The 24,957-nt window shown below is 38.1% G+C and overlaps 1 protein-coding gene across 4 annotated transcripts in view; it reads left to right on the forward strand.

The window, feature by feature from the left end:
- ZNF438 (zinc finger protein 438) overlaps positions 1-24,957 on the forward strand; it is a 177,442-nt gene that overhangs the window by 70,788 nt on the left and 81,697 nt on the right. For 3 of the 4 annotated variants that reach the window (XM_027595564.2, XM_027595563.2, XM_027595565.2), the window contains one exon: positions 16,109-16,186. The gene's annotated coding sequence lies outside the window, so the exon portion shown is untranslated. Of the gene's footprint in view, positions 1-16,108; positions 16,187-18,479; positions 18,538-24,957 lie in introns of those variants that run through there. The other variant, XM_027595566.1, reaches the window with a different exon arrangement.

The following is a 24,957-nucleotide window of genomic DNA, read 5'->3' on the forward strand; positions in this document are numbered from 1 at the left end:
AATCATGAGAAAGTATCTAAATAACTATTTGTTAAATTAACTAAAGGACAACCTGAGCATGAATTTTTTGGCTTGATTATATATGTACAATTGTTTATTTAGTAAGAAGAAAATGTTAATTGCAGTCGCTTAGTTGAAGTTTATGTTTGGAAAATTGTTTGTTTTATAATATCCCTGAGAATGTTGGCTTTTTTTTTTTTATCTTTAAGGAATAATTTTACCTTGTAATTAACTTTGTACATTACTTCTGAATAACATCTAGGTTTAGGCTTTTGCTTCCAGTTGGGTTGTAGAAGGTGGTGACAGGATATTGTGGCCCCTGTAACAACTTAAATAAATTACAAAACCATTGTTGCGATCTTTTATTACATAATAAATTGTCCCAACACTTAGTGATTTAAAACAACAGTTGTTTTATATAGCTTATGATTCTGTGGATTTGCAATTAAGGCAGATCTCAGCTGGGTGATTTTTCTGTTCCATGTTTCATTGAATGAGATCACTAGATAGTATTTAGCTGATGGGTGAATTGCTTTAGAGGACCCAAGATATCTTTACACATATATATGGTGCCTGGGCAGAGGTGGAATTCTCGCTTCACATGACCTTTCTAAAAGCATAGTAGTCTTAGAGTAGTCAGACTTCTAACATTTGAGACATTTTAAAACAGAGGTAAACTGATTAGATTGAAGAGATCATCTTCTCACTCTACCTGTCTAACAGAGGAAAAGATGGGTCCTCACCAGGAAAAAATAATATCCACCATAGTTTTAAGTTTGTCATATTCACAGTATTAAGAATACACTAAAAAGTTACATGAGAAAAGGAAAAATCAATCAATCCAAGGAAGAAGAAAAAAATAGATGTAGATCCATCAATGACACTAAAAATAGGAGTTACCAAACAAGGATTTTATCACTTATAAATATATTAAGGGAAATAAAGGAAGTGGTTAAAAATGGAGAAAAAGACAAAGAATAGCAACAGAAAGTTGAGATCTATAAAAAAATAAATACTCTAGAGCTGAAAAATACAATATCTGAAGTTAAGATTTGAGTTTAATAGTAAAGTAGGCACAGCAAAAAATAAACAACTAGAATTAGTAAACTCAAAGACAGTTTCATGGGAAAATGTGCAAGCTAAAGCCCAGGGGAGAAAAAAGAATGGAAAGAACAATATAGAATAGAGATATACGGACTGAATCATTTCATCTAATATACATATAATTGGAGTCCCAGGAGGAGAGAAGAAGCAAAAACAATATTTGAGAAGATAATGACCAAAGATCTTCCAAGCTGATGGAAGATAGCAATCCACAGAGTCAAGAAATACAGAAACTTAGTGAACACCGAGAAAGATTAATATAAAGAAAACCACACATAGGTACAACATAATGAAACTTGAAGAAACCAGATTGAAAATCTTAAAATAACCCAAGGAAAGAAACCACAGTAACTTCAAAGGAGCAACGATAAGATTTATGGCAGACTGTTCTACAGAAATTTTTTAAAATTAGAACACAGTGGAATGACATCTTTAAAGTTTAAGTGCAGAAGGGAAAAATATTGCCAACCTAAAACTTTATGCACATAAAAATACTTTTTAAAGGAAGGCAAAATAAAGATATTTTTAGACAAAAGGTGGGAGACTTTATCACAGGTAGCACCACCATAGTACAATTAATGCTAAAGGAAGTTATTCAGTCTAAAGAAAAATGATCCCAGTTGGGACCATAGAACTTTAGGAAAAAAATGAAAAGCATAAATATGTGAGTAAATATAAAAGATTTTTGCCTATTTAAAGCAATAACAATGTCTTTCAGGCTTAAAACATATGTAGAAATAAAATACAATAGAACAAAGAGCAGATAGGTGTAAATGGAGTAAAACCAATATTTTTGTCTTGTATAGGAAGTGGTAAAAGTCAAGTGTAGTAATTCAAGGAAGTATTTGTAATGTCTAGGATAACTGCTTAAAAAGAGTACAAAGGTGTTTGAACAAAAAGCTAACAGAAACAATCCTAAAATTTATATAGAACCACAAAGGCCTGGAAGAGTGAAAGCAGTCTTGAAAATAAAAGCAAAACTGAAGGTATCACAATTCCAGACTTCAAGTTAAATTACAAAGGTGTTGTTATCAAAACACTATGGTAATGGCACAAAAATAAACACATAGATAAATGGAACAGAATAGAAAACCCAGAAATAAACCCACAACTATATGGTCAGTCTTTAACAAAGCAGGAAAGAATATCCAATGGGAAAAAGATAATTTATTCAACAAATAGTGTTCAGAAAACTGGTCAGCTACATGCAAAAAAATGAAACTAGACCATCTTCTTACACCATAAACAAAAATAAATTCAAAATAGATTAAAGACCTAAAAGTGAGAGCTGAAACCATAAAATCCTAGAAGAGAGCACAGACAGTAATGTCTCCATTGACCATGGAACATTTTTCAAGTATGTCTCCTAAAGCAAGGGAAATAAAAACAAAGATTAACTATTGGGACTATGTCAAAATAAAAAGCTTCTGCACAGTGAAGGAAACAATAAAACTAAAAGGCAATCCACTGAATGAGAAAAGATATTCACAAATGACATAACTGATAAATAGTATCCAAAATATATAAAGGACTTATACAACTCAACACCCAAAAAAGACAAATAATCTAGTTAAAAAATGGGCAGAAGACAAGAACAGACATTTCTCCAAAGAAGACATCCAGATGGCCAAGAGACACGTGAAAAGATGCTCAACCTAACTCATTATAAAATGCACATCAGAACTACCATGAGATATTAACTCACACCCTCCATAATGACTAAAATAACTCAAGAAATAACACATGTTGGCAAGGATGTATAGAAAAAGGAACCCTTGTGCACTGTTGGCAAGAATGCAAACTGGTGCAGCCACTGCAGAAAACCATATTGTATACCTGAATCTAATATAACACTATATGTTAACTATATTGGAATTAAAAAAAAGCTAAGATAAGATAAAATGCAATAATGAAAATTTATTAATTAAAAGAAAAGATTAGATGGAATGAATAGAAAACTAATAATGTGTTTTAAATATCAGTAGCTGATTACATGTAAATAGGTTTAGTCCTCCAACCAAAAGCCAAAAAGTTTTGAACTACATTTAAAAAAAGACTCAACTATATTAACTATATTTAGTTTGTACAAGGCATATATTGCGTAAAAGAATATGGGAAGAAAAAGTACCTTGCACAAATAATAAAAGAAATCCAATATAGTAATATCAGACAAAGTAGACCTTAAGGCAACAAGTATTATGAAAGGCAAAGGAAGAATTTTATGCTGATAAAAGTGTCAATTCAATAGGAAAACAGAACACTTCTTTTTTTTTTTTTTAAAGATTTTATTTATTTATTTGAGAGAGAGAATGAGATAGAGCATGAGAGGGGAGAGGGTCAGAGGGAGAAGCAGACTCCCCGCTGAGCGGGGAGCCAGATGCGGGACTCGATCCCGGGACTCCAGGATCATGACCTGAGCCGAAGGCAGTCGCTTAACCAACTGAGCCACCCAGGCGCCCGGAAAACAGAACACTTCTAAATTTATATATTCCTAACAATATAACTCCAAAATATGTAAAGCTAAAATTGACAAGACAAAGAGGAAAAATAGTGATTTCACCATCATATTTGGAGAATTTAACAACCTTCTTTGAACCACTGGTATAATAAGCAGACTTTTAAAATCAGTAAGGTTATAAAATATTTAAGAGTACTATTAACCAACTTGACCAATTACTGTTTATAGAACATTATTTTCAACCACTGCAGAATACACATCCTGTTCAAATGTACAAGGAACTTGTACCAAATGAGCCAAAAAAGCACATGTCAACAAATTTAAAAGGATTAAAATCATATATGTTCCATAGTGGAATTAAACTAGAAATAAAGATTTTTTTTAAAAAATCCTCAACTTGTTTGGAAAATAAGCAGACACATTTAAATAATCCACTGGTCAAAGAAATACAAGCACAATTAGTATCTAAACTGTGAGAAACAGTTAAAGCAGTGCTTCAAATTCTCTAGCTTTAAATGCATATGTTTAAAAGGTTGAAAGCCAGTGATCGAATTTTTCATTTTGAAAACCTAGAAAAAGAAATGCAATTACATTCAATAAACTGGAATGAAGGAAATAACAAAGAAAGAAGGCATTATATAGAGAAGACTAACAAAAATAAATAAGGTCAAAGTTGTTTCTTTGGAAAGATTAATAAATAAACCCCTACTAGGAAAAACAGAGAGAGCTCAAATTAACAAGATAGGTATAAAAAGGAAACATTACTAAAGATCCAAGAAATATCTGAGGGATAAAAAATACTATGAACAACATTATGTCAATACGAGTGACAACTTATATGAAATGGACAAATTCCTTGAAAAATACAACTCACCAAACTGACACAAAAAAGTAAAAATTCTGAATAGTGCTATATCTTTTGAAGTCATTAACTCTGTAATTAGAAATCTCCCCATCTCTAATACTGTTCTTCAACTGAATTAGTTCTCAGTATTAGGTCTTTGTTGAATGTTTTTAGAAAATTTTAAACTTCACGGTACCTGACAGTTCTACACTAAACTCACTTTCCATATATTTTCCTTCAGATTGATTTCCATTTTTTTAGTTTACATACCTTTTGTTGGAGTTTGAGGAGGCCAGTTAATTACACCATCTATTCCTTCTTCCAACTTCTGAACCCCTTGAGAAGTAGACGTAGTTTAGAATAAAAATGTCAACTTTATGTGTGGGGAAACTGGGTAAAAGAGTGCTTAGATCTCTATGGAGTCTTCCTACATATTCAAATTGGATTGACTTAACTTGCCCTGTTGAGTTTACTATATGAATGAGAAGAGAATGTGTGTGGGTTTGGGCTGGCAAGTTCTAAGAGAGACTGAGAAACTGGTGACATATGTGGCCCATCTTTTGCCCTATCTCACCAAACAGATAAAGCAGAGAGAAAGAGAACAAGAGTGGTGTTTTGTCACCTATCATCCTGGGTGAAGCCCTACTGTTATCATGTTCTTTTTTATTTTATTTTATATTATTAATCACCATACATTACATCATCAGTTTTTGATGTAGTGTTCCATGATTCACTGTTTGCATATAACACCCAGTGCTCCATTCAGTATGTGCCCTCTTTAATACCCATCACCAGGGATAATCCATCCCCCCGCCCCCCTCCCCTCTAGAACCTTCAATTTGTTTCTCAGAGTCCATAGTCTCTCATGGTTCGTCTCCCCCTCGATTTGCCCCCCTTCATTTTTCCCTTCCTGCTATCTTCTTTTTTTTTTTTTAACATATGTATTATTTGTTTCAGAGGTACAGGTCTGTGATTCAACAGTCTTACACAATTCACAGTGCTCACCATAGCACGTACCCTCCCTAATGTCCATCACCCAGCCACCCCATCTCTCCCACCCCCCACCACTCCAGCAACACTCAGTTTGTTTCCTGAGATTAAGAATTCCTCATATCAGGGCGCCTGGGTGGCTCAGATGGTTAAGCGTCTGCCTTTGGCTCGTGTCATGATCCCAGGGTCCTGGGATCGAGTCCTGCATCAGGCTCCCTGCTGCTTGGGAGGCTGCTTCTCCCTCTGCCTCTCTCTCTCTCTCTGTCTTTCATGAATAAATAAATAAAAAGTTTAAAAAAAAATTCCTCATATCAGTGAGATCATATGATACATGTCTTTCTCTGATTGACTTATTTCGCTCAGCATAATACCCTCCAGTTCTATCCACGTCATTGCAAATGGCAAGATCTCATTCCTTTTGATGGCTGCATAATATTCCATTGTATATATACACCACATCTTCTTTATCCATTCATCTGTCGATGGACATCTTGGCTCTTTCCACAGTTTGGCTATTGTGCACATTGCTGCTATAAACACGGGGGTGCATGTACCCCTTCGGATCCCTACATTTGTGTCTTTGGGGTAAATACCCAGTAGTGCAATTGCTGGGTCATAAGGTAGCTCTATTTTCAGCTTTTTGAGGAATCTCCATACTGTTTTCCAGAGTGGCTGCACCAGCTTGCATTGCCACCAACAGTGTAGGAGGGTTCCCCTTTCTCCGCATCCCCGCCAACATCTGTCATTTCCTGACTTGTTAATGTTAGCCATTCTGACTGGTGTGAGGTGGTATCTCATTGAGGTTTTGAATTGGCTTTCCCTGATGCCAAGCGATGTTGAGCACTTTTTCATGTGTCTTTTGGCCATTTGGATGTCTTCTTTGGAAAAATGTCTGTTCATGTCTCTGCCCATTTCTTGATTGGATCATTCGTTCTTTGGGTGTTGAGTTTAAGAAGTTCCTTATAGATTTTGGATACTAGCCCTTTATCTGATATGTCATTTGCAAATATCTTCTCCCATTCTGTTGGTTGTCTTTTGGTTTTGTTGACTATTTTTTTTGCTGTGCAAAACCTTTTTATCTTGAAGTCCCAAGTTCATTTTTACCCTTGCTTCCCTTGCCTTTGGCGATGTTTCTAGGAAGAAGTTGCTACGGCTGAGGTCGAAGAGGTTGCTACCTGTGTTCTTCTTTAGGATTTTGATGGACTCCTGTCTCACATTTAGGTCTTTCAACCATTCTGAGTCTGTTTTTGTGTGTCGTGTAAGAAAATGGTCGTTTCATTCTTCTGCATGTGGCTGTCCAATTTTCCCAACACCATTTGTTGAAGAGACTGTCTTTTTGCCATTGGACATTCTTTCCTGCTTTGTCAAAGATAAGTTGACCATAGAGTTGAGGGTCCATTTCTGGGCTCTCGATTCTGTTCCATTGATCTATGTGTCTGTTTTTGTGCCAGTACCATACTGTCTTGATGATGACAGCTTTGTAATAGAGCTTGAAGTCCGGAATTGTGATGCCACCAGCTTTGCTTTTCTTTTTCAATATTCCTCTGGCTATTCGGGGTCTTTTCTGGTTCCATACAAATTTTAGGATTATTTGTTCCATTTATTTGAAAAAAGTTGATAGTATTTTGATAGGGATTGCATTAAATGTGTAGATTGCTCTAGGTAGCATTGAAATCTTCACAATATTTGTTCTTCCAATCCATGAGCATGGAACTTTTTTCCATTTCTTTGTGTCTTCCTCAATTTCTTTCATGAGTATTTTATAGTTTTCTGAGTACAGATCCTTTGCCTCTTTGGTTAGATTTATTCCTAGGTATCTTATGGTTTTGGGTGCAGTTGTAAATGGGATCAACTCCTTCATTTCTCTTTCTTCTTCTTGTTGGTGTATAGGAATGCCCCTGATTTCTGTGCATTGATTTTATATCCTGCCACTTTACTGAATTCCTGTATGAGTTCTAGCAGTTTTGGGGTGGAGTCTTGGGTTTTCCACATAAAGTATCATATCATCTGCAAAGAGTGAGAGTTTGACTTCTTCTTTGCCGATTCGATGCCTTTGATTTCTTTTTGTTGTCTGATTGCTGTGGCTAGGACTTCTAATACTATATGGAATAGCAGTGGTGATAGTGGACATCCCTGCCATGTTCCTGACCTTAGGGGGAAAGCTCTCAGTTTTTTCCCATTGAGAATGATATTCACTGTGGGTTTTTCATAGATGGCTTTTATTTAATTGAGGTATGTACCTTCTATTCCTATACTCTGAAGAGTTTTGATCAAGAAAGGATGCTGTACTTTGTCAAATGCTTTTTCTGCTTCTATTGAGAGGATCATATGGTTCTTGTTCTTTCTTTTATTAATGTATTGTATCACATTGATTTGCTGATGTTGAACCAACCTTGCAGCCCAGGGATAAATCCCACTTGGTCGTGGTGAATAATCCTTGTAATGTACTGTTGGATCCTCTCGGCTAGTATTTTGGTGAGAATTTTTGCATCCATGTTCATCAAGGATATTGGTCTGTAATTCTCCTTTTTGATGGGGTCTTTGTCTGGTTTGGGGATCAAGGTAATGGTGGCGTCATAAAACAAGTTTGGAAGTTTTCCTTCCATTTCTATTTTTTGGAACAGTTTCAGAAGAATAGGTATTAATTCTTCTTGAAATGTTTGGTAGAATTCCCCTGGGAAGCCATCTGGCCCTGGATTTTGTTTGTTGGGAGTTTGTTGATTACTACTTCAATTTCCTTAGTGGTTATAGGGTTGTTCAGGTTTTCTATTTCTTCCTGGTTCAGTTTTGGTAGTTTATACATCTCTAGGAATGCATCCATTTTTTCCAGATTGTCTAATTTGCTGGCATAGAGTTGCTCGTAATATGTTCTTAGAATTGTTTGTATTTCTTTGGTGTTGGTTGTGATTTCTCCTCTTTCATTCATGATTTTGTTGATTTGGGTCCTTTCTCTTTTCTTTTTGATAAGTCTGGCCAGGGGTTTATCAATCTTGTTAATTCTTTCCAAGAACCAGCTCCTAGTTTTGTTGATCTGTTCTACTATTCTTTCGGTTTCTCTTTCATTGATTTCTGCTCTGATCTTTATGATTTCTCTTCTCCTGCTGTGTTAAGGCTTTCTTTGCTGTTCTTTCTCCTGGTCCTTTAGGTGTAGGGTTAGGTTGTATATTTGAGACCTTTCTTGATTCTTGAGAAAGGCTTGTATTGCTATATACTTTCCTCTTAGGACTGCCTTTGCTGCATCCCAAATATTTTGAACAGTTGTGTTTTCATTTTCATTTGTTTCCATGAATTTTTTAAGTTCTTCTTTAATTTCCTGGTTGACCCATTCATTCTTTAGTAGGATGCTCTTTAGCCTCCTTGTACTTGAGTTCTTTCTGACTTTCCTCTTGTGATTGAGTTCTAATTTCAAAGCATTGTGGTCTGAAAATATTTAGGGAATGGTCCCAGTCTTTGGTACCAGTTGAGACCTGATTTGTGACCTAGGATGTGATCTATTTTGGAGAGTTTTCCATGGGCACTAGAGAAGAATGCATATTCTGTTGCTTTGGGATGGAATGTTCTGAATATATCTGTGAAGTCTATTTGGTCCAGTGTGTCATTTAAAGTCTTTATTTCCTTGTTCATCTCTTGCTTAGATGATCTGTCCATTTCCGTGAGGGAGGTGTTAAAGTCCCCCACTATTATTGTATTATTGTCAATGTGTTTCTTTGCGTTTGTTATTAATTGGCTTATATAATTGGCTGCTCCCATGTTAGGGGCATAGATTTTTACAAGTGTTAGATCTTCTTGTTGGAAAGACCTTTTAAGTATGATATAGTGTCCTTCCTCATCTCTTATTACAGTCTTTGGTTTAAAATCTAATTTGTCTGATATAAGGATTGCCCCTCCATCTTTCTTTTGGTGTCCATTAGCATGGTAAATGGTTTTCCACTCCCTCACTTTCAATCTGGGGTGTCTTTGGGTCTAAAATGAGTCTCTTATAGACAGCATATCAGTGGATCTTGTTTTTAAAACCAATCTGATAGCCTGTGTCTTTTGATTGGGACATTTAGCCCATTTACATTCAGGGTAACTATTGAATGATAAGAATTTAGTGCCACTGTATTGCCTGTAAGGTTACTGTTACTGTATTGTCTTTGTTCCTTTCTGGTCTATGTTACTTTTAGGTTCTCTCTTTGCTTAGAGGTCCCCTTTCAATATTTCTTGTAGGGCTGGTTTTGTGTTTGCAAATTCCTTTAGTTTTTGTTTGTCCTGGAAGCTTTTTATCTCTCCTTCTATTTTCAATGATAGCCTGGGTGGATATAGTATTCTTGGCTGTATATTTTTCTCATTTAGTGCTTTGAATATATCATGCCAGTCCTTTCTGGCCAGCCAGGTCTCTGTGGATAGGTCTGTTGCCAATCTAATGTTTCTACCATTGTAGGTTACAGATGTCTTCTCCCGAGCTGCTTTCAGGTTTTTCTCTTTGTTTCTGAGAGTTGTATGTTTTACTCTTAGATGTCTGGGTGTTGACCTATTTTATTGCTTTTGAAGGGGGGGTTCTCTGTGCCTCCTGGATTTTTATGCCTGTTTCCTTCCCCAAATTAGGGAAGTTCTCTGCTATAATTTGCTCCAATATACCTTCTGCCCCTCTCTCTCTTCTTCTTCTGGGATCCCAATTATTCTAATATTGTTTCATCTTATGGTATCACTTATCCTTCGAATTCTGCCCTCGTGATCCAGTAGTTGTTTATCTCTCTTTTTCTCAGCTTCTCTATTTTCCATCATTTGGTCTTCTATATCACTAATTCTCTCTTCTGCCTCATTTATCCTAGCAGTTAGAGCCTCCATTTTTGATTGCACCTCATTAATAGCCATTTTGATTTCGACTTGGTTAGATTTTAGTTCTTTTATTTCTCCAGAAAGGGTTTCTCTAATACCTTCCATGCTTTTTTCAAGCCCAGCTAGTATCTTTAAAATCGTCATTCTGAACTCTAGTTCTGACATCTTACTAATGTCCGTCCGTATTGATTAGCTCCCTGGCAGTCAGTACTCCCTCTTGTTCTTTTTTTTTGAGGTGATTTTTTCCATCTTATCATTTTGTCCAGAGGAAAATAGATGAATGAGAGAACAAAATGCTGACAGGGAAAAACGACCCCAGAAAAAATCTACACTAAAGAAATCAGAAGAGACCTGAAATCAGGGGAAAAGAAAGGGAAAGAGAAAAAGAAAAAAGAAAAAGAAAACAAAAAAAAACAGAATATGATCAAATATCATCAGGATGGTGCATAGATCCGTGCTACCCAGTAGATTCTAGGCGTATTTTTGTCTGTTAGAAGAAAGTGCCTCCCAAAATTTTAAAGAAAGAAAAGTTTATATATGTACAAAAATAAGGGTAAATACAGTGAAGGGATGGAATATGACTAAATATGAAAATTTTAAAAGATTTTATAAAAAGAATTGATAAGAAGTTGGTTGAGAAAAGAAGGAAGAGGATTAAAAAAAAAAGGGAGAGAATGTGATCAGGCAGGAGACTAGAGTAAAGCCATACACTAGATATTTAGGGTATATTTGGGTATTAGAAGAAACTGTATCCCAATATTTTAAAGAGAGAACTATATATATATATACACAGACACCCCAAAAATAAGGGTAACTACTGTGAAGGAATAGCATATGACTCTAATAATGAAAAACATAAAAGATTTTTTTAAAAGGGGATTTGATAAGATGGTTGAAAAAGGGAGAAAGAAAAATTTTAAAAAAATTTAAATAATTAACTTTGAAAGACTGAAGAATCATGGGAAAAAGCCATTGATTCTATGTGCAGTATTCCCCTAGCGCTGGAGTTCTGCCGTTCTCATTGATCGGTAAACTTGGTCTTGCCTGGCTGTTCTAGCTGATCTTCTGGGGGAGGGGCCTGTTGCCGTGGTTCCCAAATGTCTTTGGCAGAGGCAGAATTGCCCCGCCCTTGCTGGGTGGGGCTAAGTAATCTGCTCAGGTTTGCTCTCCGGAGCTTTTATTCCCTGCAAGCTTTCTGTACAGCTTCGGAGGACGAGAGTGAAAATGGCCTCCCAATCTCTGCCCCAGAGGAGCCGAGAGCTCGGGCCCTGCTCCTCAGTGCGCCCCCAGGGAAAAGCAGTCAATCACTCCCATCTCCCTGATCTCCGGTCACACTCTGTGCCCACCCAGCCTGTGACCGAGTGTTTCCATTTCTGGCACCCGACCCAGTATGGAGTCTCGAAACCCAGCAGATCCCTGTGGTGCGCTCCCGCGCCACTCCTCCCGGGGGAAGAAGGGGAGGCTCCCCGGCTCTGCCGCTTGTTGGGTCCCTGCTGGAAGAGTAGTGGGACGACTGTGCCGCAGATAACGGTTTAGGGCAGCCCCAAGCTGAGAGCCCGTGCCTCGGCTCCGTCTCTGCAGCCGGCTTCCCCACTCCAATGTCTGGGAGCTCTGCGGCACTGAGGCACCCCCGGTCTTTCTGTGACCCCGAGGGTCCTGAGACCACACTGACCCAGCGAGGGTTCTATCTCCCGCTTAGCCACTGGAGCGACGTCCCTTAGCCGAGCAGACTTCCTTAAAGTTCGGATTTTGTGCTCTGGGGCTCTAGCACTTGCCAGAAGCGGCGAACAGAGGCCCCCTCCCCCGCCGTCTTTCCTCCTGAATATCGCCTCGGAATCACTTCTCCGCACGTTCTACCTTCCAGTAAGTGATCGCTTCTCTGTTCAGAGAGTTGTTGCTATTCCTTTCTTCGATCTCCTGTTGAGTTCCAGGTGTTCAGAATGGTTTGATCCCTATCTAGGTGAATTCCTAGGACCAGACCTAGGACCAGACGAAATTAGGTCTCTTACTCCGCCACCATTTTGCTCCTCCCCCCCTCTTATCGTGTTCTTTTTTCCAAGGAGTCAGTCCTACCTTGTTCTCATGGAACCCACAGTTCTACTGGCCTATTTCCAGTTCCTCATGTCATCTGGATCCTGTGGTCTATTTTGAACAAGTTTTTATAACTTTTAACTTTCCCTAGAACTCTTCTTCCTTATTTTCCCTAGAAATTTAAACCTGGCTTTTGTGGACAGTCCCCCCCCCCCTTTTTTTTTTTGCATGGCCATCTCAAGAAAAAGTATTGAAGTTTTCTAATTCTAGATACTTAAGGTACAGTGTTATATTAGTTTCAGGTGTACAGTACAATGATTGAACACTTATATACATTGCTTAGTGTTCATCAAGATCAGTCTGCTCTTAATCCCCTTTATCTGTTTCACCACTCATCCCTCTACCCATCTCCCCTCTGCTAACCATCTGTTTTGTTCTCTATGTTTTAGAGTCTGTTTTTTTGTTTTGTTTTATTTGCTTGTCCCTTTTTTTCTTTTCTTTTTTTTTAAACTCCATGCCCCGCATGGAGCCCAATGCTGGGCTTGAACTTATGACCCTGAGATGAAGACCTGAGCTGAGACCAAGAGTCAGACACTTAAATGACTGAGCCACCCAGACACCCCAGCTTGTCTCTTTTTCCTTTGTTCATTTGTTTTGTTTCTTAAATTCCACATATTAGTGAAATCATGTGGTATTTGTCTTATTCTCACTGACTTATTTCACTTAGCAATAACTTCTAGATCCATCCAATGGCAACATTTTACTTTTTATGCCTGAGTAATAGTCCATTATATATATATATCTCTGTGTGTGTGTGTGTGTGTGTGTGTGTGTGTATAGTACATCAAATTCATCTATCAGTGGATCTAAATTTATTTTTTAAATTTTTTTAAAGATTTTATTTATTTATGAGAGAGAGCGAGCATGAGTGGGGTGGGGGCAGAGGGAGGGTAAGAAGCAGATTCCCTGCTGAGCAGGGAGCCCAACATAGGGGCTCGATCTTAGGACCTTGGGATCATAACCTGAGCCAAGGGCAGAAGCTTAACAGACTGAGCCACCCAGGCGTCCCTCAATGGATCTAATCTTAGATTTAAAGGACAGTTGATGTGTTCCTTTGCTGTCCACTGTCAATTCGGTGATTAGTGTGCCACCTTTGTGCATCAGTTCCTTCTCCTCTCTTACACTGCCACCTCCCGTTTCTAAGTCTTGGTATTGGTTGATTTACAGGACATTGCTCCAACTTCCTCAATTATGTCAGCATCAGACCTGGAACTGTCCTCTCCACCCCACACTATGTGATTTATAATCTGCTCTTAATTCATGTTTTTGAGTTTCTGATACTGAGAACTCATTATTTTTTAACTTGCTCAGCTCTGTCAACCAGAAGCATTCCTAGATCTCAAATACTAAAAGCCCTCTCTCTTTTCCTTACTCCTCTGGTAATTTTTTTTTTCCTCTCTTAAATTCAAATATTCATTCATTCATATACTGTCTCTTTTTCTCTCCTTCTTTCTCTCCCTCTTTCAACCTCTCTGTGTCAGTAGATGGTCTTGCCATTGGATCTTAACTCCCTCAACTTTACCCCCTCACACACAATAATTTTTCTTTGTATTTATCACCCATCCTTTCCTTCATTTCTAATCATAGAGAAGGAACTGTTTTCCCTCTTTAACATGGCTAACACTATCAGAGTTCTTGTTCCCTTTTTCTCTTGTATTTGTCACTCTCCCTCTCCATGTCTTTCTTCTACTAGCATTAAAAATGAAAACAAAACAAAACAAAATAGTAACAACAGCAAAAATCCTTGTTAAAGATTCACCTTCACTTTCAAACTATGCCAGCCTTTTAGAAGAGTAAAATTTACTAGTTAATTTCACTTCTCCTTTCTCTTCAGTTCTTACTGGAAGTGTTTGCTTTCTTTTATTGCCTTCCTGAATTTTTTTTCTAAGGTCATCAGTGACTGTTAAGTTCTTAATTTTCCTTCTTCCCTGAAAAGGTGGGACAGGGCTCTCCTTCCTTTTTCTCTTCTACTTTGACTTCACTGATGGGCATCCATATTTTGTGCAAACCCCCCTTCTCAAATAAATACACATTTTAGGAGATAAGTAAACTGTTTTATTGACTTGCTGTAGCAAGAGAGACCACACAGATGATTCTGAAGTGGTGCCTCTTTTGAGGAAATGAGTTTCAGGTGTTTACTGATTATATGTTGAGCTCTGAAGTTCTAGGGTCAGATATTAGAAGTGAATCAAGTCTTTGGATTGGTTGATTTTTTAAGGTAATATTTGATACACACAATGTATCGTTGTGATTGAAAGGAAAGGCCTGTTGGGGCCCAAGACTCTGCATTTGTAACTATAACTGAACGGTGGTAGTTTTTCCGGTTCTCAGTCATGCATAAGTGATGGGGTGGTTATTCTGGTTGTTATTCTCAAGCACATCTTCAGAGAATTCTTAATGTTTTACTTCCATTGCAGTTGCCCTGGTTTCTAATTTTGACTATGGCAGTAGCAAAACAGGTCTCACTGCCTTGGGGATCTTTTCATAGTAACTCATACTCCAAAACCAGAACCATCATTCCAAAGTACAAATTCAAACATATCTTCTACTGAAAACCATTGATGGCTCCTTTTATGTATAAAATAAAAGCCCATATACTGAATGCAGTATTCAGCCCCTTTTACAGTATGACCTGAACCCCAAATTCTAGTGCTTATCTGTCTGTTGGCCTATCATTCCCCTTCTTCACCTCCCTCTCTTCTCCCCTCCACTCCCATTCTCACTTATCTCTTCTTTTCCTTCTCCCCAAGCTATACTCGTATTATGGAAGTATAGTGACTTATTTCACACTGTACATTTTGGCCTGTACGCCTAAAATAATTTTTGTTTCTTCTTAGAATGTTGTTTCCAACCCTTACCTTTATCTGATTATTACCTCTACAGGGTATGTTAGTTTGCTAGGACTGCAAAACAAAACAGTACACGCTGGATGACTTAACAGAAATTTATTTGCTGTTTTAGAAGCTAGACATCCAAGATCAAGATGTCCACAGGTTTGATTTCTTCTGAGGCTTCTCTCTTGGTTTGCAGATGATCATCTTCTTGCTGTGTCCTCACCTGGTCTTTCTACTCTGTGTGCACATCCCTGGTGCCTCTCTGTGTGTCCTAATCTCTTCTTGTAAGACACTAGTCAGTTTGTATTAGGGCCCACTTTAACAACCTGATTTTAACTTAATTACCTTTCTAAGGGCCATATCTTCAAATAAGTCACGTTCTGAGGTACTAGAGATTAGGGAGTTACTACATGAACTTCAGGGGGCTACAATTCAGTCCATAACACAGCCTTTCCACATTTTTCCTGTAGTAATTAACCCTCTCCACAATCCCATACACCTCGTACCACGTGTACGCTTATTATTACCTGCCTTGATATGGAGTTGTTCATGTTTGTCTCCTTGTGTGGTGTGTGGGTTTCTTGAGGACAGAAACTGTCTCTTATGCAACTTATCTTTCCCTGCTCTCCATGATGTTAGAACCAAAGAGGGCTTGATTATTGGCTAAATTAAAGAATTCAGTGTGAATCAGGCTTGAATATCTAATAATGAATTTTTCAGAATTTTGAGGAGATTGACATAAAAATATATGAAGGGAATGTATTATATTTCCTATTTTAGAAGTTTTTGGGCATAGCTTGAGATTTTTATCTTATGTTCTTAAATTATACATAGTGTAAGTAATGTCAGTTTTATAGGAGCTCATATAACTCTCTTATGGTCTTTAAGGTGTAATCATATAATTGGCTTCTATGAGCTACCTATCAATTCTTTCAGTTTCATTACTTCCATTACATTTTTTTTCAGATAAAGATGAATGCTGTGTTTCATCCAATACTGAAAATTTGAAGTTTAGAAGACGTTTGCTAAGTCAAATCACTTTAAGTAAGTCTGCTCATATCCATTTTAATGCCAGCTTAAGATTGATTTAACATGTAAAGAATTAAGTCCAGTACCTCCAACACTTTCTCAACTCTCAAATTTCTCAGAATATCTTAGAGTCACCCTAAATATTGCATCATTGGTCTTGGAAAATAGTAGAAAGATGATTTCTTAGTAAATTTCATACGCTTATTAAAAATGTAATGTTTAAACTCTTGGTATTATTTTTAAAATGCGATTAACACCTCAGAATCCTCCTTTATTTTGCATTAAATAGTCTAGTCATCAGGTCCTGACTGTATGCCAAACTTAATATTTTTAAAGGTAGTTTTTCCATTATAGCTAATACAATGTTTTTCAGATTTTTAAGGCTTTGTATGGCTTTTCTAAATGATTTATATGTTTGTGATTATTGGAGGGAGATATTTAGTAATGAACTAGTACTTGAACCTTAAATGTTTATTTATTCAAAAACTTAGCTTTGAAAGATCATCTTAACCAACTTCAACTAATATAATTATCTCTTCTGTCTTCTGTCTTCATTCACTCTTCCTCTATCCTGTATTCCACTGCTGGATAGATCAGCATATAGAACTCCAATACTTTTAAAACACTTTAATGGCTCCCCACTCACCATTGGATAAAGTCCATGTGCCATTGCCTGGTATTCAAAGCCCTCTACCCAGCTCCTAAAAATATCCATCACCTTAGCCAACTGAACTCTTTCCTCTTCTCTGAACTCTCATCATTTTTCATGCTCCCATGGCTTGATGTGTACTGTATTTCTTGATGTTTTTTTCTATGATGTTCTCTCCTTCGCCCTCACTGTGTCCTCTGCTTGTTGAAATCTTGTGCAAACCCTGAAGGCTCAGCCAGGTGCAAGCACATCCGTGGAGCTTTCCCTGATTGCTCCGGTTGAACCACTAGCTTTCTCTGCTGACTTCATCCAGTATTTTGTTTTTATCATTATCATAGCACATTTTACCAGGCAGCTTTATTATTTGTGTTTACTTATCTCCCATCTTAGGTTGTAAGGACTAAAGAATCAAACTTCTTGTCTGAGTAGTTTTTGTCTCTCCCAGCATTCAGCATAGCCTCAGTAGTGCTCAGTAAATACTTGCTTAATAAATTAATAATGTGCCTGGATTTTTTTTTTCATTGTCCTCTCTGTCTTTCATCCTTATAGTCAGTCACATATGGTCCATGTTCATGGCAACTCTTCATTCCTGTTATGCACTCATGGCAAGCCTCCACACTGCCATCTTATCCTAGGAAAATACTAACCATAGTGTAATTAACAAGATACAGTCAGTTCTGAATCTACGAAGTAAACTGGATTCCAAAAGTTCATATCTAATTCTGTTGTTTGGAATGCAGAAAACATTTTCCTAAAAAAACAATGTTATAAATAGTGGTTTGGTTCTCAGTGAGTCCTCCCAAGACTATTTAACTCATAAGTACCAGTGCTACTTGAACTACAGGAAATCATCATGCATGACACTGTTTTGTAGAGAAAATCTAGCTCTGAGAGTGGAATTACATCTCCCGTGCCCTAGGAGCAGAAGAGTACCTTTCTGGGCAGCTTGAGCAATAGGAAAGCCTGAGCTGGAGCTCTGGCACTGCTGGGCATATTGGATGCTCTCCTGCTAGTAGTTTTTGGTTTTCAGTATTTGCATAAGAGACATTTACCTTAGGTTATTGATACTCTCATGTCTTCTAAATTGAGGGTAAGGGAACACTTGCTCTTCTGGTGCTCCTTGCAGTAGATGAGGATAGTAATCAGCTATCCTGATTCTGTCTTGAGTCTTCAACTGTTTTATCATGTGGGTGGGTCATTTTAAGTCAGGTATTGACAGATTAGAACTGTTTTACTACTTCTTCCTTTCTGTTCTGTGAACTTACAGGAATTGAATACATAAATATGAAAAATACTTCTGTCTGTAGGAGAAACACATTTATTAGGCATCAACCAACCCTATGTTTGACATTATATCAGGTTTTGTGGACAAGTGATTATCATTTCTACATGGGCATAGTGATGCTGCCCATGAAAAACTCATCAGTGTGTGCATAAACACCGCTGAAGGTTGATAACTTATGTTGTCAGGCTATAAGAATACACATCATAAATTTTAGAGACTTTAATTTGTTTAGTCATCATAAGCTTTGAGCACATGAGTGAATGTCTGCTTTATGTTTAATGCTTTCCTAGGTGCAAGGGGCTAGGGAATGAGAACCAAAGATATGAAAAGTTTACTTTCCCTCCAGGAGCCAGGAATACAGGGAGTGAAGTATGAAGAAACACTCACAGTGCAAACAATATGTTATTAATTGCCATAAAGTACTTCATGAAGGTAACAAATGCTCTTGGGGTTATCAGAATGGCAATATTACTATGATTCACAATGGTTGTAAAGATGGTGGTGGGATTTCAGTTAGTCTTAGAGGAATGGTAAAGATTTAAATTTAAATAAGGAGCTAGGAGAGGAAATGACATTCCAGGTTGGATTAGCAGCATGAAAGGAGAACTAGAGATACAAACAAGTCAGCATTACTGGCTGGAACAGAAGGTTTGTTCATGTTGGGTGAAATAATAGGTGGGAAAATTACACCAGTGGTTCAATGCTGGCAGTGAATAAAAGTCATCTAGAGAAATTTTTAAAAATACAAGTCCCTAGATCTTACCCCAGAACTAAGAAATAGAATTTCTGGGGCACAAGGTGTAAACCTGTTTATCTTTCAAAGCTCCCCTAGTGGTTGAGAACCACTGAATTAGAAGGATGGGTCAAATTTAGGAGAGCCCTGAATGCCTTGCTGAGGATTGGGCCTGTGTATCTCAAGCAGTGGGAAGCCTTCAGAGGTTTCTGAGCTGGGTGACATGATGGAATTCATGTTTGCCAAGATAAATGATTCACCAACTGCATGTGAATGGAAGAGAAATAAGAAACAGCTTGAATTAGAGCAGTGGTGGCGGGAAAACAGAGAAGGTCACATTTTTAAGGTTACTTAGATGAGTGGGAGTTGGCGATGTCAGCCTTGACCTCAGCATGATTTGTTTTATAAACTGATTATACAACTTCACCCTCATTAATTTGATCTCTTCTCTCTTACAACCTGGCAACTTAAACAGTAATTTTAGCCAGTTTGCATTTAATGGAAGGAGACCATTGTCTCCTGTACACATCTAACTCATAATAGTAAGTGAAGTTATGTGTATGAGGAATATGACCTTTAACATAATCATTATAAAGCATTTAATAACCACCCACATATGCAATAATACAACCCCAGTTCTGCAGGATTGTGCCAAGAGCTGGAGTCACAAATATAAGACAGCTATTGGCATAATTCCCTAGCATTAAGTTGAAATTTGAAGAAATATTCTAAATCACGTTATGCATTTTGGTATTTTTAGCATCAGATTTGCTAATTGCTTAATTTTTGTGGTAGTAGGTCTGTGAATACCTCCTGACGTTAGCAGCTCTGAGCGGATGCTTCTTGCCTGCCCATATCCACAATTAGTATAGCCCCTTGCCTCTTATTCAGGTCCATCCCCTCCTGGTGTCGGTCGTGCGTGCCCCTACCTTGTCCTCACTCAAGTGAGCCAGCAGACCGGAGGTATCAAAGGAGTCATTATCTAAGTTCTCTCGTGGTACCGACAAGCCGCGCGATCCTGGGGACTGTCACTCCTGGCTGCGGGACACGACAGTTGTTAGGATAACCTACATTTGGAGTCTCAAACAGTGCCATGAGTTGGAAGCCTTTCATACCTCCTTGATATGTTTTGCATATTTTGTGTTTAGAAACAATGAGCCATATTTATGATATGCCAGAGAATAAGTTCAGGGCATGATGTTTTGATGTGACCTGTCCCCTTTAAGGAAAGACTCAACATCGTGGACTTTTTTTTTTTAAAAAAAAGCCACTCTCTTGGCTGTTCTGTGATAGCACGTGCATGACAACAGCCTCTCCTTTGGTCTTCTTTGCCTGTGACAATGAATTTATTATTGTGTCATCAGTGTCTTCAGTTAGTTTTCTCTGGCTACTTAGGTTTTCACTAATCATCCAAATGTTTAACCAGAGAATGTATGGTCTGCTTAGATCTAAGGGATCTTGTTGTCGGAGAAAGCAAGGGAAGGGAACGGACGCCAGGTGAGTGCCCAGTCTACGCCACGGTGTTTGAACTCCCCTTTCTGAGTGAGGAGCTTCTGATTTACAGAGGCTGGAACGGTTTATCTAACATCAGAAGTTAAGGGCAGTTTTGATCACAGGTCTAGACCTGGTCTTCCGAATCTGCCTGCCTTATTCGTGAGAAAGGTCACTGAACTCAGCATCAAGGGGGTATGTGTGCAAGCTTCTACCTCCATCACTAACAACACTAAACAAATTACTTAAGGCTCGCAGCTTCAGTTTCTTCATCTCCCACAGGGGGATAAAACCGGCTTTACTGACCATTTGAGGTTTTTGAGAAACATAAGTTAGTGACTTTCGGTATGACTTTATAGGTTTGGAAGGGAAGATTGAGATATTTTTAATTCAGGCAAAAAATAAAAAACCCAAACCATTAAATGAGATGAACTTGGACGGATTTTGTGGTATTTCACTTTTTGACATGCTTTACGGACTTCCCAAAATAATGTTTGTCGATTTTGCAGGTCCCAAACACCACAGTGTGCCAGACTGCATCACTGAATTTAATATCTCAATGATACAGAGAGAGTCCTGGCAACCTGTCAAGTATTTCCTTTCTCTTACCAGCCACAATCAGTAGTTTCTGTACCACATCAAATAGGTCTGAGCTCTGGTAGATACTGAAGACATGTTCATAGCCAAGGAGGACTCAGAAGATTCTCAGGCTACCACATAGTAATAGACATACTGGACTAGAGTGGATGTTCTAATTACAGAACAGTTCTTTATATATTTTGGAAGTGTTTTTTTTGTTTTGTTTTGTTTTGTTTTAACAAGCCTGAGTAATAAAGTCACATTTTATAAAACTGATTTCACAGAACTTCTTTTCAAAAGTGTTTCCAGATTTCTGGACAACTTTCATAGGTTATAGGATGGTGAATACTGAAAGGCAGCTATGAGCTACTACAACCCACTTAACTCTTCTTTCACATATACATGTAAGAGATAAGAAATTTAGGGAACTCATTAAGGTGTAAGTATAGTGCTATGAATGAAATGGCCGGGAGCCTGAGAAGTACCAAGGTCATGTCCTAGACTTGCCCAAAACCTGTACTCAGTAAAGCTCTAGGTCTCTTATACATCAGAATAACAAAGACCAAAAAAAAAGAGAGAGAGAGAAAGAAAAAGAAAGAAAGAAAGAAAGGGAAAAGAAAAAGAAAAGAAAGCCTTAGGAAGATGAGCTGACAAAATAGAGAAATAGCATTAGACTCCAGATCCAGATCCAGAGGAGTGCACCCATTCTGTCTTGGATTCAGAAGTGTGTAGGACTCTTCTGCATCTGCCACACTCTGTATCTCAAAGAGGGTTCCCTAGTCTTAGGGTGCTGACTTTCACATGGCTTCTCATGCACCCACACTGTGCCTGCGTCCTAGATCTGGTGGCTGGATGACTCCAGTTAGGGCCTGGTCAAGTGGAGGGAAAGGGAAAGTGGACATAGAAAGTCAAGCAAATCTACAAAGCAGAGACTGTGGTCAGATTTGGTCCAGAGATGTGTCATGTTTGCACATGTTTTAAACTTGAATTAGTTATTAACTAGTGTTATTTTAAACAGTTACCAATTTAACTTGTTAACTAATTTAATGTACAAATCCACATCTCTGGGTTCTCGTGCAAACTGAAGTCCTAGTAACTTAAGTCCTACCTTTCTGTGTGATGGTAATCAGCTAGAGCTGAAATGCACCTGCCTCTACTAGATGGGAGGCTGTCCTTTTCCATTCTCACAGCCCCGCTCCTGGCTGTTGATTTTCTTTACATAGAATTAAGAGGAAAGTTAAATGGTACTAATTCTGCCATCTGTGTGAAAATTGGAAATGGCAAGTTGCTAGGATGGTATATTTCAGTGTAAGTGAAAGACGGTGTGTTAGTTTCTTAGGGATGTCATGACAAAGTACCATAAACTGGGTAGCTGTAATCAACAGAAATTTATTCTCTCACTGCTCTAGAGGCCAGAAATCTGCAATCAAGGTATTGGCAGGGCCATGCTCCCCCAGAGACCTCTAGGAGACCCTCCTTCCTGCCTGTTCTAGCTTCTGGTAGCCCCATGTGTCCTTTAGCTCATGGCAGCATAGCCCCAGTCTCCACCCCATCGTCTCATGGATGTCTGTCCTCTGTGTCCAGGTTTTCCTCTTCTTATGAGGACACCAGTCACATCGCATTGGGGCCCACCCTAAGCCAGTATAACGTCATATAACCTAATTACATCTACAAAGACCCTATTTCCAAATAAGGTTACGTTCACAGGTACAAGGGGTTAAGGCTTCACCATAACATTTTGTGGGACACAATTCAACCCATACTAGGATGGCATATTTCTTTAGACAGTGCAGAGTAATAGTTTAAGAACAGGGGTCCTCGAGGGAGAGGGCCCGTATTCCTATTTACAGCTTATTTTCTGTGTACTCTTGGATAGGCTGCTTACCCTTCTCAGTGTTTCCATGCTCTCATCTATAAAGTGAGGATAACGGTACCTACCTCATAGGGTTGAAATGAGGACAAAATGACATAATACGTGGAAATCATTTAGAACAGTGCATGGCACATACTAAGTGCTCAATAAACTAAACTATGATTGTCAATTATTATTAGCTCTTACTCATACACAACTTCTTTGCATACAAAGAGTATCAGTGACAAAAATCTGTTGTTTATGATTGCACTATGAAACAAACCATGGATGAACGAGGAACAGTAAACAAAAATGATGCATGAAAAAAAACCCTCGAACCAATCAAAAAAGAGAAGCGAGAGACACTAGAATTTTACTAAGATTTACTTTTTAATGCAGATAAAGGAATGCAATACATTAAAAATCTTTAGCTTCTTCCTTCTTTGAGATTACCTGCCTGGCCTCTAAATGTACTTGAAACCAATGAAGACCCAGGCAAGATCTTCAAACCCAGAAGCTTAGACATTGACCATTGGATTGGCGAGCACATGGCCTATGCATAATAATAGGAAAGTTACTCCAGGGAGAGCATCCAAGGGACACATGACTTCTAAGCATTCTTACCTATCTCCTTGGAAGCATGTTATTAGTTATTACTGTCTACCTCCTTCTCACAAATACTTGGGTTGAAAATATCCTTGTTTCCAGTCTCTGGGTCAGAGATTGAGGCTGGATAATTTTTTGAATGTAAACCAAACTTTTCCTTCTAATGGAACAAATATTTTGACATCTATTATTTTCTTTTTCCACATAGCCTCTATGTAAGATAACCATGCAACTTGAGTTTTAGTAAAACCTGAGAGCTCTGATAGAGAAGGGTTTAAGAAATGACAAGACTTTTTGAAGTACCTGGAAGAAAATTATTCTGTAGTTTAGTGGCTATACAGTTTGCAATACTACAAAGTATATATGCCTCATTCTCAAAGATACTGCTACCCTGAAAACATGAGAATACTCAAATAAAAGAGACAACTGTGTATGTTATTTATGATTATGATTTTGTTTTAATAAAAAGCTAGGCTATTTAATTTTTGGCCAAGAAGTAGTGTTTTATAGTTCAAGTGTTAGTAATTTGGAACATTTTGATTAAATGATGAATTCATCAGGGCTCTTTCGGTTGCAAGTGAAAGAAAGCCAGCTCAAGCCAGCTTATGAAAATAAAAGGAACTTAATTGTTTATATAACTATGGTTTCCAGAGGTGCATCTGGCTTCAGGCATGGTTGCAGCCAGGAACTCAAATGATCTCATCTGGACCCTTTTTCAGCTCTGCTGGTTTCTTTATTCATCATTATGCCGACAGGCATATGATCACTAAAATGACGACCAGCAGCCTGAGACTGTTGTCTTCCTGGTTTAGCAATCCCCAGAGGAAGAGAACTTGTGGGGCCACCCATCCCGCTATCAGCCTCAGAGAAGATAAGGATCAACTCTGTTTGGCCACATATGTGATGAATAATCACTGTGGCCCAGGGAATGGAGTATTCTGGTGGACCAGCCTAGGGCATGTTTACCAGTGCTGCGACAGAGGTGCATCGTCCAATGACTGAAAGGCCCCCTGGGGTCTCAGGGAGTGAGGGAGGCTTTCTCCAAAGGTGTGAGAAGAAGAGATATGGGAATGTATGCCGAGCAGACCAAAATTGTAGTAAACTCAACCATTACAAATCGTATGTGAACTAACTTAGAAATTGTAACTTCTGATCTTAAGGTGGCATATAAAGAACTTTCTGCCTTCTCCTATTAAAATATCTATCCAAAACAAAAGAAATAGGAAACAAAAATTCCAATTCTTTCTTTGATAAGAAGTGGGTGGCATCAGTAATTCTCATAAATATGAACACAGAAAAGTGTATGATACTGTGACCTAGTAGAGAAGGCAAATCTATAATTACTGTCTTTGAAAATGTGAGAAGGCTTTACATAGAAAATAGTCTTTTTTAAAAAGGAGAATTAAAGAAAAGGAAAAGGAAAAAACAGGAAATAACTCTCAAAAATTAGAAATCTGAAGGCTGAAAGAAACTCATTGAGCTGTTGAAAGATAAATTTGAGGGAGAAATCATTAGCAACGCAACCCAGCAGGTCCAATAGCAACTCACTGATGCAAGAGAAAATGGGAGAGAATCAAGATCATTTTCTAGA

The sequence above is a fragment of the Zalophus californianus genome, chromosome 9, assembly GCF_009762305.2.
Source record: "Zalophus californianus isolate mZalCal1 chromosome 9, mZalCal1.pri.v2, whole genome shotgun sequence".
NCBI classification, from domain to species: domain Eukaryota; kingdom Metazoa; phylum Chordata; class Mammalia; order Carnivora; family Otariidae; genus Zalophus; species Zalophus californianus.